The following is a 14,636-nucleotide window of genomic DNA, read 5'->3' as shown; positions in this document are numbered from 1 at the left end:
GGCGGCGGTGACGTCGCGGTCGCCGGATTATCGCCGGGTGACACTGCGCCGTCAGCGAGGACACAGCCTTACCTCCACACCTGCTCAGCTCTACTGCGACCTCTTCAAGCAAGCCTGATGCCATACTGAAAGATAGAAGGTAGATACAGCCATTTGGATGTATTGCGCTATCTCGCTCCCACTATAGCTATAGTCTAGTATTATCAGCTCATATTTCAGGTACTGGTGTGATATATAATGGTGCTCGCACATCACATACACATCCCACGCAACTGTTACTGGCTGTAATTTGTTGCCGTAAAATATTTCATAACCGTGTCGTAAAATATTTATAAAGAACAAATTTAGCAATAAAGTAAAATACTTTTTTTATGAATGAGATCGTTAAAACGGGCCTTTAAAGTAAATATATTGGCTAGATGTTATAGGCCAAGTTCACCTTTTGGTGGACTTATATGTATGTATGTATATGTACCTGAATAATAAAAAGCTATTCCTGATTACATCCCTATTTCGTATAATGATGTCCCTGTCAATTAGGCTGAAAATAGGTATTTGGAGGAAATTATTAGACAGTTAAATTAAATTTCTTTTGACTATAATGCTTTGAAAAGTTTTAAAGAACGTTTTACTAAAATATTAATGTTGCTCACGTCTATAGAAAACATAATAGGTAGGTTTATTCGATTCATTTATTCTGGAAATCATTAAAACCTTATTTCTATTAACAAAACTCCAACCGCGGTAGAATTTATAGCACTCATTATGTAGAATGATAACGGCGTGCCAATTGGTTCTAGGCAATATTCCGTAATGCCAGTGTTGCCAGTGTTGAGTGGATCCAACACGAGACGCCTTGACATTCGAGTGGCGTGCTCGCGATCAAATATCATTAATTTGCCAGTAGCGGTTAACGTGGGGATAGAATTTACTAAAGGATTGCCTAATAGAGCTCTAAACTGCTGAGCTTGTGGAAACAAAATCGGTGTTTCGTTCATATTTATTGGGATCTTATTGAATAGGTACCTTCCATTTTCTGTAAGACAATTTATACAACACGCAATCTTACGCTGGTTAGACTCTCCCCGACGTTCTATTTCCTTAATGGCTTCAAAGCCATATTACGTGCGTATGTAACAGCTCGCTGACCAGATTTTCCCTTAATGTCTTATATTTACCCAAAATACTTTGAACGACGAAAATCACTATCTTCCTGTTCATAGGTACCTGCGGAGCAGACTCCATTTTCCCGGAGATAACGGCGCTAACGTACCTGCCCCGGCTCCGGCCAGGGTCTCCGAGGAACTATTGACTCTGTAATATCTAAGCCAGCATTACTTTCCGCCAAAAGGGGCTAAATAACTGAGTTTCCTAGCGTTAGAAAGTTCCAGTACCAGTATTAAGTACGGTATAAAAGCTGTGTTTGCATTAAGTAGATAGCTTTTAACTCAGCCAAGGCTAGGGATTCGGAATACTTTAAAAAGAGATAAAATTCCGGAAAATGTCCTCTTCTTTTTAAGTATATTCATGGCGACCTCCTACATACAAAGCTGTAAGCTGTAAGCATCATATTTGCACATAAATATCAATTTTCCCGAGCATAGCACGTTGGGCGGTGCAATTTTCCACAAACTAGTTTGATCCGGTAACAAGGCATTGCAACATGTACCCGCTATGCAGGCTGGGGGCACGGCGGGGCGCAGGGTGCGGGCGGGCGCAGGGGGGACATGAATGACGCACCTGTGCAGGCACCGCGGCGCAGTGCGGGTCAATGTCGGGCCAGCTCCCCCCCGGGCCCCGGCCGGGTGCGGCTCGGATGAAAAGGACAGCGTTATCACTCTCGCGGCCCGCCCTACCAAATTGGTTTACCTTTATGGCCATCAGCGAATGCAATGGGATCTAAATGTTCCGTTTTCAATTTAGTCCAGCGCTGTTGTGGAGACGAGGGTCAGCCGGCAGCCGGCGGCCGGTGATACGTCACGTCTTTGTTCCGATTAATTTGTGAATACATAACGAGTTCATCAAGTTAATTACGAACAGTTGGCTCGAACAATTAACTTCGCAATTATAATGAAGGGAGCTATTTTACTTGTTCCATGTAGAGAGCGGCAGCAATCAGGATAGCAAACACCTCGAATGAAATGTAATAACTTTAGTTAGTTCTGAATCAATGGATACCTTTTTTACTTGAATTCGGTACAGCGAGCTCATATAAATTCACGTTATTTTAAGTTCCTTTACCAGCAACCACTCGCACATATTACGCTCCATACATCTTGATGACCCGTAGCGAGAAGTTATCGTCAGACTAAAACATTTTCCAAACGAGAGGATACTAGAAGAATGGCCAATAGCTGTAGAATAAGACGTCAGCGAAAGAAGACATTGTAGTAATGGCACGTAGGGGTAGTTATTGTGGCCATTATTTAGTCAGTTATCGAGTGTATGCTATCAGGATTTACGAGGTCGTACCTGACACGAGCCGGGGCCGCCTGCCTCAGCTCCTCTCGTAAATTCTTATTAGACTCATGTTGTCTGCGTTATGGCTGAGATGCAGATACGAATAACATTTTCAATCTATTCGGTTACTAAATATGAGTATTTGGAAAATAGAATTGGGTTGTACAAAACTATATGTAAATAATATGAGATATATCTAAATGTCCAGATAAGATCCAGTATCTTCAGTTTTTATTTAGTAGTTTAATTTTTCAGTACCATTTACTACTTACATTTAGGTATTGTGAGTTAGTGACAATATAACTCACTAAAGTTTTCAATTTAACTCTTACAATCTAATCTCCACCAAATAGCTGTCCTTATTATCACCTTGTTGTCTACCTAACAAGGCTTCGATCTCCCCGACTAATATAAATCCATAACGTTTCGTCATTCATCTCAATTTACTTGAGATCCGATTTAATGGTAAAATCTTCTTCGAAGAGGATATAAATATCGATGTAAAAAGTTCCGAATGAAAACCTTTTCCGTTCGCGAGTAAGTTAATAAGGAAATGAATATGTAACAGGATATTGGAGCGCTGCGTAATGTTACACCTGCGCTGGGATAATTAAATTATTGTTTTTTGAATCTTTGTCGGCTCTACTTGGCATTTGAATTCTTATTTTGTTTTAAAATGGTCTTATTCTGGATTTTTATCTTACTCTTCTATACTTCTTTACTAATATTATAAAGCGAAAGAGTTTGTTTGATCTTTTGAACGCGCTAATCTCAGGATCTTAAGATCAATCAATTGAAAAATGTTGAATAGACCATTTATCAAGGAAGGCGCTGCGACTAATAGGATCGAAGATACAATGGGAAATGTGGAAAAAACGGGGAAAATTACTCATCTTTGCGGGCAACAGCTAGCTAGTCTATAATATAGATAGATAAATTTCCATACTACAGTAATTAACTTCAGATTGTGACTCCTTTTTATGTGTCTTCGCCGTCTCTATTCTCTTACTTACCTTTTTACTCTTATTGGCGACTTGTTATGTAACCAACACTAAAGTCGACAATCCACTACTCACCTCCAACAACATTCAACAAAGTGAAATGTTCATGTAAGTAGAGCCGCGCTGTGTACTGCGTGGTGCCGGTGACGTATCGATCGCCGAGGATCTGTCCTTGACGGGCTGCAGATGCATCTGTGCGAGATGTACGCAGCGCGAATATTTCAGAACATTTCCAACGAAACATTCGCTTTGTATAACATTGATGGTAGTTAATTAAAGGTATACAGGTTGTTTAGTAAAAGAAATTAAACCACCTAAATTAATTTCCTTCTCTTCTCGACCACCCAGAAAGATATATTTGTCTTACAAACTTCAACTTTTACAGATAAACTCTTGAATGGACCTTCATATTAATTTCAGTTTCCAAACAATTTGAAGCTGGTTGTTATTCTATTAGGGCTATGTAAGGGAGCCCCTTCGTAACTAAGATATATAGTGAGAGGCTGAGAGGGTTCTGTAATGGAGACATACACTTACAAGACTGAGTTTCAGTTTGAGTGGCGGCGTGTGCAATGTAGGGATGGTATTATATATTCAGTTTATTTTATACATTGTATTTGGAACGAGATATTGCTCGTTTGTAAATTGGTTCAGTCGATAAAAAATGCTTTTATGTATGAGCTTGCAGTTTTCAGACGTCTTTTTTTCTAATTTAATACCTTATGGAAAATACCTTCTGTTTTATCTTACAATATACACTTCCCCTAAGCCGAGGTCAGCTGTAGCAAGACAGTTGATCGACTTTTCTGTATATTGCGTTGGATATGGTGGGACTAAATCCGTAAATTAAAAAGAAAAAAAAACATTTCCTATATGTCAGGTAATCATAACATGTTTAGCGACACAGGCATAGATAATGTAGTACTTGGCTATAAATACAGTATCAAAGACTACACAATATTTCTGTACATAATAATAATGTGTTTCACATTAATATTCATAGATGTTTGTCGTCGTACGTAATCCGCTTCCAACTACCCAGCCTTGTTACACAGTTACAGCGTATCATACATGCGCCGCTGTAAGCCTCCTTTGATCTCCGAGTAACTTTGTTCGAGTACCTACATACATACATAGGTAGACAATATTATAATGAAGTACAAAGTCTGACAAGAGCGGTACTCCCACGCCTAATCGATCACGGAGTTAGGTTTCTTCACAGATGTGTTTTTTTTGGCATGCTGATAAAAAGTACTGTATGGATAGCCGAGTGGTTGAGGAGTACCATCCCAAAAACACTGAGCACGACGTGTCGCGAATTCGATGGACACGTTGGACAAATTTTAATGTTAGTGTGAATGATTGTTCTGAGTCTGGGTCTGTTTGTACTCGTGACATAAATGATCGTAGTGGCATTAAAAAAGAAACACAAAGGACAATGAAATTACAGAATTCTTATCTAATGTTTCATTATGTATGGGGTTTATTACTATCCAGAAACATAATAGACATACATACACATACACACAAATACACACACATACGCACTTGGTGTGTCTTCCTTGAAACCAACATTATGGACACTTTTATGAGAATTCCATGGAGACCTTGAAAAGGGAAGACATTGAAAATTGAAACGGAATCATACGCAAATACTAGTTTAATATTAAAGAGAAACGAATTAATACAGAGCGAGCCCGGCAGGCCGGAGGCGGGTCGGAGCGGGTCGGAGCGGGTCGGAGCGGGCTGAGCTGCCCGGGACGCCGCATTCCGTGTCCTTGGCGGCCTGCGCCTGCAGCAATACTTACGTCAAGGTGAACTTACAGCGCCCTATCTCTATAGATAGGCTTACTTGATACACTTTCTATTTCCTCGACAAAATGATTGTATAGTTGTAGCGGTCGTCTTCAAAACTGTTTATGAGAAAATTATCATACTATATTGTTCGAAAAGTTGTTCTTTAGATTTTGGGAAATAAGCTCACTATTTTCCTAAACATGTATCTACATGGCAAGGCATTAGCCCTATCTTTTCAATGAAATTCTAATGAAAAACCATCGTCGTTTGAACTAGCAAAGCGGGTGCTTATTTGTTAATTTGTCATCGGGCTGCCAGCGGTGGCGGGCGCCGGCTGCGGAACACTCAACCCTCGACCTGTTGCGAGGAGATGTCATGACTTGACGGAGGCGAGGGTCGCCACGGAACACTAACTTACTTACAATTTCAGTTATACATGTCTAGTCTTTTGGGACTTTTGTTAATTCTTTACAATGAGAAATGAGTTTTTAAAAATTTTGTACAGTTAACGGTATTAGTAAGACTGTATTATCTTGCCCTATGTTAGTTATGAGACATGTGACCGTTGCAATTTTGTCCATAGTTGATATTTTTGTGGTTTCGATTAACTCTTTCTTTACCTGAACTTGCCTATAGTGTGTTTTCTGGCAGTACTTAAGTATGTTGGACAAATTGCTCTTGTGATACTACATCACAAATACATGAAATTCAATGAGAATTGCCCTATTGCAAGCAGCTAATCATCAACTAAAGAGTTAAGATCATACTGCTGAATCAAATGATTACATGTAATGTATGTATGAATGGGGTGTATTGAAGTAACGCTGTAATATCGAGCGGCGCGCGGTGCGGCTGGAGCCGGGACACGGGCGAGCGCGGGGCGGGCGCGGGGGCGCGGGGGCGGGGCACGGGGGCGCGGGGGCGCGGCCGCCGGGCGGGGGGGATGCGGGAGTGCCGCCCTTGACCTATAACTGCAACGTTACCGTAATTTATATTTAACGAAATACCTCAAATAAAGCCGGAATCAAAATTAAGAAATATCTTCACTATTTTTCATAAGCAATCCAAAAAAATATTGAAATTTGTGATAAGTAAAAAGTAAAGTGATATTTAGAAATGGAATATTTGATTTCATTAAGGAACTAAAAACATTTTATTCAGTCATTCTTAGAGTTAGATTACGTTAAAATGTAGAGCAGAAGTTTGTAACTATCCTCCTTGCCTCGGAAGTCAGATTATTATAGAAATGGTAGAAGTTATTTATACATTTAACCTGTACCTTCTTAATGATATAGTTTCCACGTGGAAAGTAGAAACACATCGGTATTATTGGTAAAGTTCATCATTAGGCCTAATTAACTATATTCAGCTGTAACACCATCCACTGGCATTAAGCCCAAATTTGAAACAAAGTATCACTGGTGATCTTGTTAAAATCTGTATGTTATGTATAGACGCGAAAGAAAACTAATTTATCATCCAGGTAACTGTCTAAAATTGAGATTTGATAGTTAAGGGTAATTTCTCAAAACTCAGAGTAATATTTCTCGTTCATGCTGTGCTTAAGAAATATGTATTTTTTTTAGCTCGTCCCACAAGTCATTTTTAGTTCTTTAAAGAGCGGACAGGGTTTTTTATAAATACTGTAGAAAGTAGTTAGATTCTCATAATTTAATGCAAAAGTGCTGAAATTTTTTCATCCCTCTTCTACAACCCACGCCTCACTAAAAAGGATTATTTATCTATAGGTATGTAAGACACAGCAACTCGTTTTTCCAGCGCTCTGGGGATATTGTAAGTAGGTGTTATTTAAAGTTATGTAGTAAGAGTTTGGTGCGCAGGCTGCGTCAGGCTCGCGCTGCGGGCGACCCGGCCTTGACCTGCTGCTGCTGCACCGCTGACGTCACTACAGGACCAGCTCCTAGATACCGGTACATTTGGGCGTTTACCTTGTTAGTAATTACTCTTTGTAAAGAATCAGAGTAGTGAAGTCTCTTTGAGGGACTTTGGTTACAATTAGTGTAGTTCATTTTACTCTTATTATTTCACTAGCTATTGTCCGCGACTTTGTCCGCGTGGTAAGAAGATATAAGTTAGGAATTTATGAACGAAAGCCCTTGAAGATGAATAATTTTCCCTGTTTTTTCCACATTTTCCATTGTATCTTCGCTCCTCTTAGTCGCAGCCTAAAACCTTCCTCGATGAATTGTCTATTCAATACAAAGTATAGTAATAGTTCCTGAGATTAGCGCGTTCAAACAAACAAACAAACTCTTCAGCTTTATATATTAGTATAGAGTATAGATTGTTGAAATACATTCTGTTAATAGCAGGTGTGATATCGAATTATATTACTTAAATAATTTCAAAGTGACATTAATCGCCTAACCGTAAGTAACCGAAGAGGCACAAGACATGAGTTTTATAACGAAGAAAGATATGAGTCCAGTGGTACCAATCTTAAAAAATGATACCATCGACCGTACACAACACAGTTACCCAAGAAAGATGCCAGAAACAGAAAAAAAGAATATTTTATTTAATAAAGAAAACAATTTTCATCCAAATGATGTTCTAAAAGAACATTGTAGTACCGAGTTATAATGTAATCAGAGTTTATTATTACGTTTGAGGCAGATATCTAGCGAGCGCGCTCCGGGCACCTCCGGGCACGTCCGGGCACACTCCGGGCAGCTCCGGGCCGCTCCGGGCCTCCGGGTGCCGGCGGGCTGCCCGCGCTCTACCTTTGTTCACCTTATTTACATTAACTTTACTTACAAACAACCGTCTTTATGAAGTCTTCGCAACTCTGAACATTTCATAACGTGATTAATTACGTTTCATTGAAATTCCTCAGACGTTTTGTAATTATATTTTGTGGATGATTATGTAATTAATTCGCATCTACTTTATGTCTAATGTACTTAGTTATTTATTAATACAGGACGAATAATCCTGTCTTTACCTACTTACTAATTAATAGATTCTCATTGTCAAACTCCGAAACCTTTACCTACGGCACCAAAATTTACACATAATTATGTATACACCGTGATTTTTTAGTCGTCTTACAAAAGTAGCCCTGTTCATGTATCCAATGACTAGAACACGTTTATGATAAAAACAATAGGTATTTATGAGATTAGAAACAAAAATTAATGCAATTTTTATTCAATATTATGATGCAATTCGTAGTTTTTTAGAAACACAGCTCTGTTGCGAGCGCGGTCCGAGCCTTGTAACAATGGTGAGGGGCGCGGGCGGCGGCAATTTTATCATTTTTAAGAGTATATCTTAGTAGATTATAAAAAAAAAATCGCGCCTAGGGGTATTTTACGTCGGATACATGAACTGGGCTGCTTTTGTAAGACGACTAAAAATAACCGTGTATAGGTATGTAAGTACATGACAAAAAGTATTGTAAAAAGATTACATGTATTTGAGCCCAACAAAGTGGCGATTTGCAAGTAAATGGCGCCGCCGATATTGGGATGTAAAAAGAATTCGCTACAATCGCTACCAAAGAGATTAAGATAACAAATGTTTTAGCCCGATCCGGCGGATATCATAGATACGCCCTTGTATTTTTCACAATAGTAAATTTTCAGTACGTTTACGTAATCATTGCCTGTACATACTACCTAGTCTAATAAAATATCTTTATATACGTAAAATTCCAAAGAGAAAAAAAGAGTTTCGTTTTAGTGTATTCGCTAATTACGATTCAGTAGGTTTAAGGTTTGAAAATACTGAAATACCTATCCTAATAAATCCATAGTCTTTCCATCTTACTTGATCCTGTTCTACCTCTTTAATTTCTTTATACGTTTTCATTTCAACCATTTTCCTTCATTCATTCGTCCTTCTATCTAGGTCTTCCCCTTCCTCTTACAGCCTCAGTCTATCTCAAGACAGTTAAAAATTATCATCTAAATCCTGTACAAATTCCTTTTCCTAAATCAGCTATCTATCTATTACCAAAAGAAGCATTCATACCGCGGTCCAACTAACGACCGTATCCACAAAGCTATAGCCTGAACAATAGAACAACAATAACAAAAACGATCCAATCAAGCGAACACGATCATAAAACATTTGTCAGAAAACAATCGCTAGAGCCACATAAATACCGGGGACGGCTCTAAACAACAATTTGCTCTCCATAAAGCTGAATACGGCGTGCTCATTACCGCTAATTAATTTATATCGACTGCGCGGCGAGGGCCTGCCGCCCGCCACTGCGCATGCGTGCCCGACGCCATGGTTATACCTACCTTCAGGGGCCTACCAACGTATCTTTAAGTAAAACTGTTGTAGTTGTGTAAGCGGGATAGAGCACTATAAGGTGTATAGTGGCCTCTCTTTTCCACAACTGCGATAATGTTACTGTAGGAGATGGTGGTAGGCCCTCAGGTTATGGGACGGTCTTCAATGAGCTATAGAGTTTCATAGCTGTTTGTTATGACGGCGCAGAGAGACGCTTTGAATCAATCGCCATCGGGAAATGACCATTGATTAGTTTTATTATTGTTTGTAATCAATACTAATATAAACTAATGTGTCCATAATGTAATATTAATGAATTCTCATTTCCTTATTTTCTCTTCACATCTGTTGTATCTTTGATAGGTATCTTTTGATAGCAATTTTCCATATTATTATAAAACCTAGTAGGTACAACGTGGGACTTTTATTTATCGTTTCCAATTTCTTTTTTCTTTCTTAAGAATCATTTAATAAGAAGTGAGACGTGAGTTTTATCAAAGATTTCTCTGTACTATTCTCTCACTGCTGTATAGAAGTAATCCGCTTCACCTGACGCGAATTACGATTCATTTATGTAAAATACAGTACCACGCCACGTATCTACCCGCTATGATAATAATACTGTTCAGAAGCGACTTAAATAAACTAAATATTTCACGTTGATACATAATTCATAGATTTTCAAGAGACTGCTAACCATGAATACTGCAGTTCACAATAAGTCTAGGATTTAAAATGCCATAAATAGTGAGCGCGAGTGTCATGGCGGCCGGCGCGCGCTGTGGGGAAATACCTCAACATTTCAAGTCTGTCGTCACCAGCGATCGTTAACTCGGCTTTAAAATGCAAATAATAATAAAACGCTGCTCCAAAGCTTTACATTCTAGTATCGTTGTAGAACTAGTAGTAAAATGTCTGCATTCAATAAAAATACTGCATCCATCAATGTTATAGTTGTGAACATCTTTATTTATATACAAAAGAGTTTTTATTTTCTGTAATGTTAAACTATCACGGTAAATATTATTTTTTTATTTCTATTCCACATGAGTTATGATCGAAGTTTTCCATAAGTCAGTAAGTACTTACTTTCTTGTGCTGCGATTTTGTTAAAATACTCGATCAATTAGCTGTTGATGAAGTACATATTCTTGTATATGATGAAAGCAAGACGTTCTCTATTTATGTTGAGCTCTTAAACACACAGAAGTTTAATACATTATTATTTTCTTAATTGTACTCTTGGTAAAAGCATTATGTTGCAACATTTTCAATATATACAACTTAGAATATAATATATGGTAGGTTTTTTATGTACAACATAGTGATGCGTATAGACAGCGGCAGGTCAGTTAACTGGACGAGTTATGACGTCATAACTAACACGAGTTATGGACCGCAGCCTCCGCCAATAGAAATGTTACAGACAGACATTTACATAAAAATATATCGCCCTATAAAGATGCCAATAACGTTCGTGAATTACAAATTATGGTGAGCTTGGAAACATTACTAAAGACAGCAGAATAATTCATTATGAATTTGCGATAAGAAAGAAAAAAGGTTATGTTTTATCGTTCCTTGAAGGATTCTTTATTAAATTTGAAACATTTTTATAATTATCGTGAACAACTATTATTGAAAATACTACTACATTAATGTATTGGACTTGTTTTTTCATACAACTCAGTGATCTTTTAACTTTACTTAATAAGGTTAATTATGGAACACTTCCATGGCATGTTTCTATTCACTAACTTTTCCTATTGGACAAAAGTCCTTTTCAAAAAGTGATTATCTTTCACAATGTAAAGTCATAACACTTGACCCGCGTGTAACTTGTACTTACGCTCTAACTATTAACGTTTACTTTTATTATTATTTGAAGGCACGCTTGCCGAACTTTTTCACTATTTCAGAGTTAGTGTGGATGTCATAAAAATAGCAATTTAACGTTACATGGCGGCACATAAACTGTTATTGGCTACCGCTCCGTTGTTACATGTTACCGCGGTACCTACGTAAAACCTAGCCCACGGTGAGAGTGTTGAAGAATTCAACAATCAACCTTATTGCTTTGTTATAAAGGTGTTGGGTGTAGAGTGTTGTCGACTGTACGTTCGCTACGTGGCTCTATGAACTTGTGTCTGTGAACCTAATAAATGTTTTATAGTTTTTACTTGTTCTACTTTTTTTGAAATGTCTAGAGTTGATTATACCACACGAATATAGTAGATAGTTATTTTAAAAGGCGTATTCTCTTCATCATCAAAAGATGTTTGATGAAAATGTAGCCAAGAGTGAAAGCGTAGTAAATCTCGTAATGTTCTCGGATAATGTTCAAACCCTTTTACTTCCTTTTAAAGTTATTATATTAGACATGAAGCCGTCCATAGTAATTACGTCTTGCGTTTTTAATAATGCTTAGAGAGGCTTTCATCTTAGCGGAAAGCCCCTTTTACGACGACAAGACTTCGCCATTTTTCTCAAGGGTAGGAAGACGAGTTATTTAAAAGATAGGATGGTATGAAATGTAAAACAAATTTCATAAAATAATTGAAAAGATAGGCGTACATATTGGAAATAGATAAAACTTTTTAAATCTATTACCAAACTACATATCTAAGTACTAAGTCCACCCATAGCCTTACTGGCTACGTGAGCAGGGCGCGTGCGAGGCGGGGGCGAGACGCGGGCGAGGCGCGGGCGAGGCGCGGGCGAGGCGCGGGCGCGGCGTCGTCTCCACAAGAATTTATAACTTCCCCTTTATTACCTTTGCTTTGTCGAGTTTTTAAAATTCATCAACTTTGAATAATGAAAGGAAAGGAAAAGTAAAATGAGCGTTCCGTGCGACCATTGTGGAAGCTATTAGGGAGAAATGTGCGCGTTTGTGTTCAGGTAACATTGTTATGCTAATTATATGACTATTGTTGCGGGACGAACATTATTGGCACTAGTCTTTCACGAACATTATATAACTTAGACGGTAACTGTAGTTTGTCGGGTTATCTACGACAATGGTTCAATTATCATTTATAAAAGTTATTTTTAATGGTTTTTATCATGTATTATTTTATTATGATTTAGAACGATATTAGCTTATGCTTGTACTTTATTCATTCATCCATTTCATTCTATTTTTAAAGAGCAATATTAATTGTGAGTTGAGCAAACAAAACTACAATGTATAGACAAGTAAGACGAGATTATGATATTAATTTAAGGTTTTAACTGACCAAATCATACTTCACATAAACTCAACCACAATCAGCTCGTTATAAATTATTCTTGATACTTAGGCGGTTCTAATTACTAACCGCTAATCTGGAGCATACAATACTAGTATAAATCTAGTTATTGCAGTATGAAGTAGTTACTATAGTAATAAATATTAAAACGTAAAGCACCAAGTAATATGGGGTACATAGGACTAGCGACGTAAATAGACTTGTTTTTTGTAAAGGGATTACCAGCTTCGGTTTTATCATAAAACAGCGAGAGTCGTCATTATTTCTTCTGAAAAAAAACATTTTAAAACCATAACAAAATCGTCTCTACGGATTTACCCCGCCAGTCGTAATTCCCCCGTTTTACATTATAATAACGGTCACTGTTTCTGTATCTTGTATGAAGTCTAGAAGCCTAAGAGTATCAGTATTACTTTTCGATAATGACTAAACATCTCTATTATTACGCCTGTCAAAAGCATGTACTTCGGAATTAATTGTATTTAGTAATTAATATTAAGTGTACGTTCCTCCTCGCTTTGATGCTGAAATGATATTTGCTGAGGTCGACTCAAGAGTTACCTACTTACCTACTATAAAGAGAAATGTATTTACTTTTGGCAGAATAATATACAAGTATACTTAAACTAAATGAATTTCAATAGGAAGATATTCTGCATTCGACAGCCAATTTATTTGATAAAGTTATTTATAAGGTAATATGAGCAAAGCCGCGGGGAAAAGCTATTGTATAAAATAGTTAACTATAATAATAACTCTCTCTACCTTCCTCCGTGACTACAGGTCACTTAATAAATCACTAACTGTTGCTTACTGGATGTTTCCGTTACTAAAACTTTTCAGGAATTTGTGTAATAAATGGAAATATGTAAAGGTATTCAATAATAAAACGAAATATGAATAAAAGACCATCCATTTACAAGTCTTTATAAAGATACTAATAATATTGAAAGTTTGATGTAAACCGCGCAAAGTATCGAGTCATGAATATGATTTAATCACTGAATCAATTTACCTGGGGCGTACCACGGCCTCTTATAAATAATAGTAAGATTACTATAGGTATAAGAAAGAGATGGCGCTCTAAAAAGCATAGAGTTGCATCTTGCTTCTACAATTACAAAAGTCTCAATTCGAAAGGTGATCGTCGTCCTTCGTTGTTTCTATGAAATATTTCGCTATTTATACGCAAATTGCTTTATAACAACGCATATTTAAGTTTGCGATAACTAATGTAATAACAGCCTTTTAAAAGTAAATATAGTTCGTTTTTGTTAAAAGAGCTGAAGTAAGTCCTTTCAAAATATCTGCCAGAACCCAGCGAGTGAACGTTATTCCATCCTTTGTAATAATACGAACATGTGTAGGTACCTGGATTATATTTTGGTTAGCGCTTTCTGATAAGATTTTAGTAAAATACTCACAGAATTTATCTTCAAGTACCTTTTTTCCACCAGCTGTAGCAAAAAATAATAAAGAAAAACCATATCAAAATATTTTCCGAAATTGCCTTTAATAACTTACACAATCAGCTAAAAAGCAAACAGCATACGCCGCACAAACACAGAAGCAATTTAATCCAACGAAAGCTGTGAAACAAACATTTCCTCAAGTATTAATTACTTTTGTTTCGCGAATTTACTGCTTCTATATCGAGAAATAAAATTGAACACATACGAACAGTTTCACAAATACATCGTTTGTTAAAACTCTTGTTGTTCTCGAGTGTACGTGGCGAGCGTGCTGGAGTGTGTGGAGGTACAGTCAGGTGGACGAGTGCAATGGCTGTAGGACACCATTTGTGTAACATTAGTGAGCGCGTGTTTCATCATTATAGCCATCGTTAGCCGGCGTTTAGGCGTGT

The sequence above is a fragment of the Trichoplusia ni genome, chromosome 27, assembly GCF_003590095.1.
Source record: "Trichoplusia ni isolate ovarian cell line Hi5 chromosome 27, tn1, whole genome shotgun sequence".
Classification (NCBI taxonomy): Eukaryota; Metazoa; Arthropoda; class Insecta; order Lepidoptera; family Noctuidae; genus Trichoplusia; species Trichoplusia ni.
The sequence above is the reverse complement of the archived record's forward strand: the minus strand, read 5'-3'. Positions refer to the sequence as shown.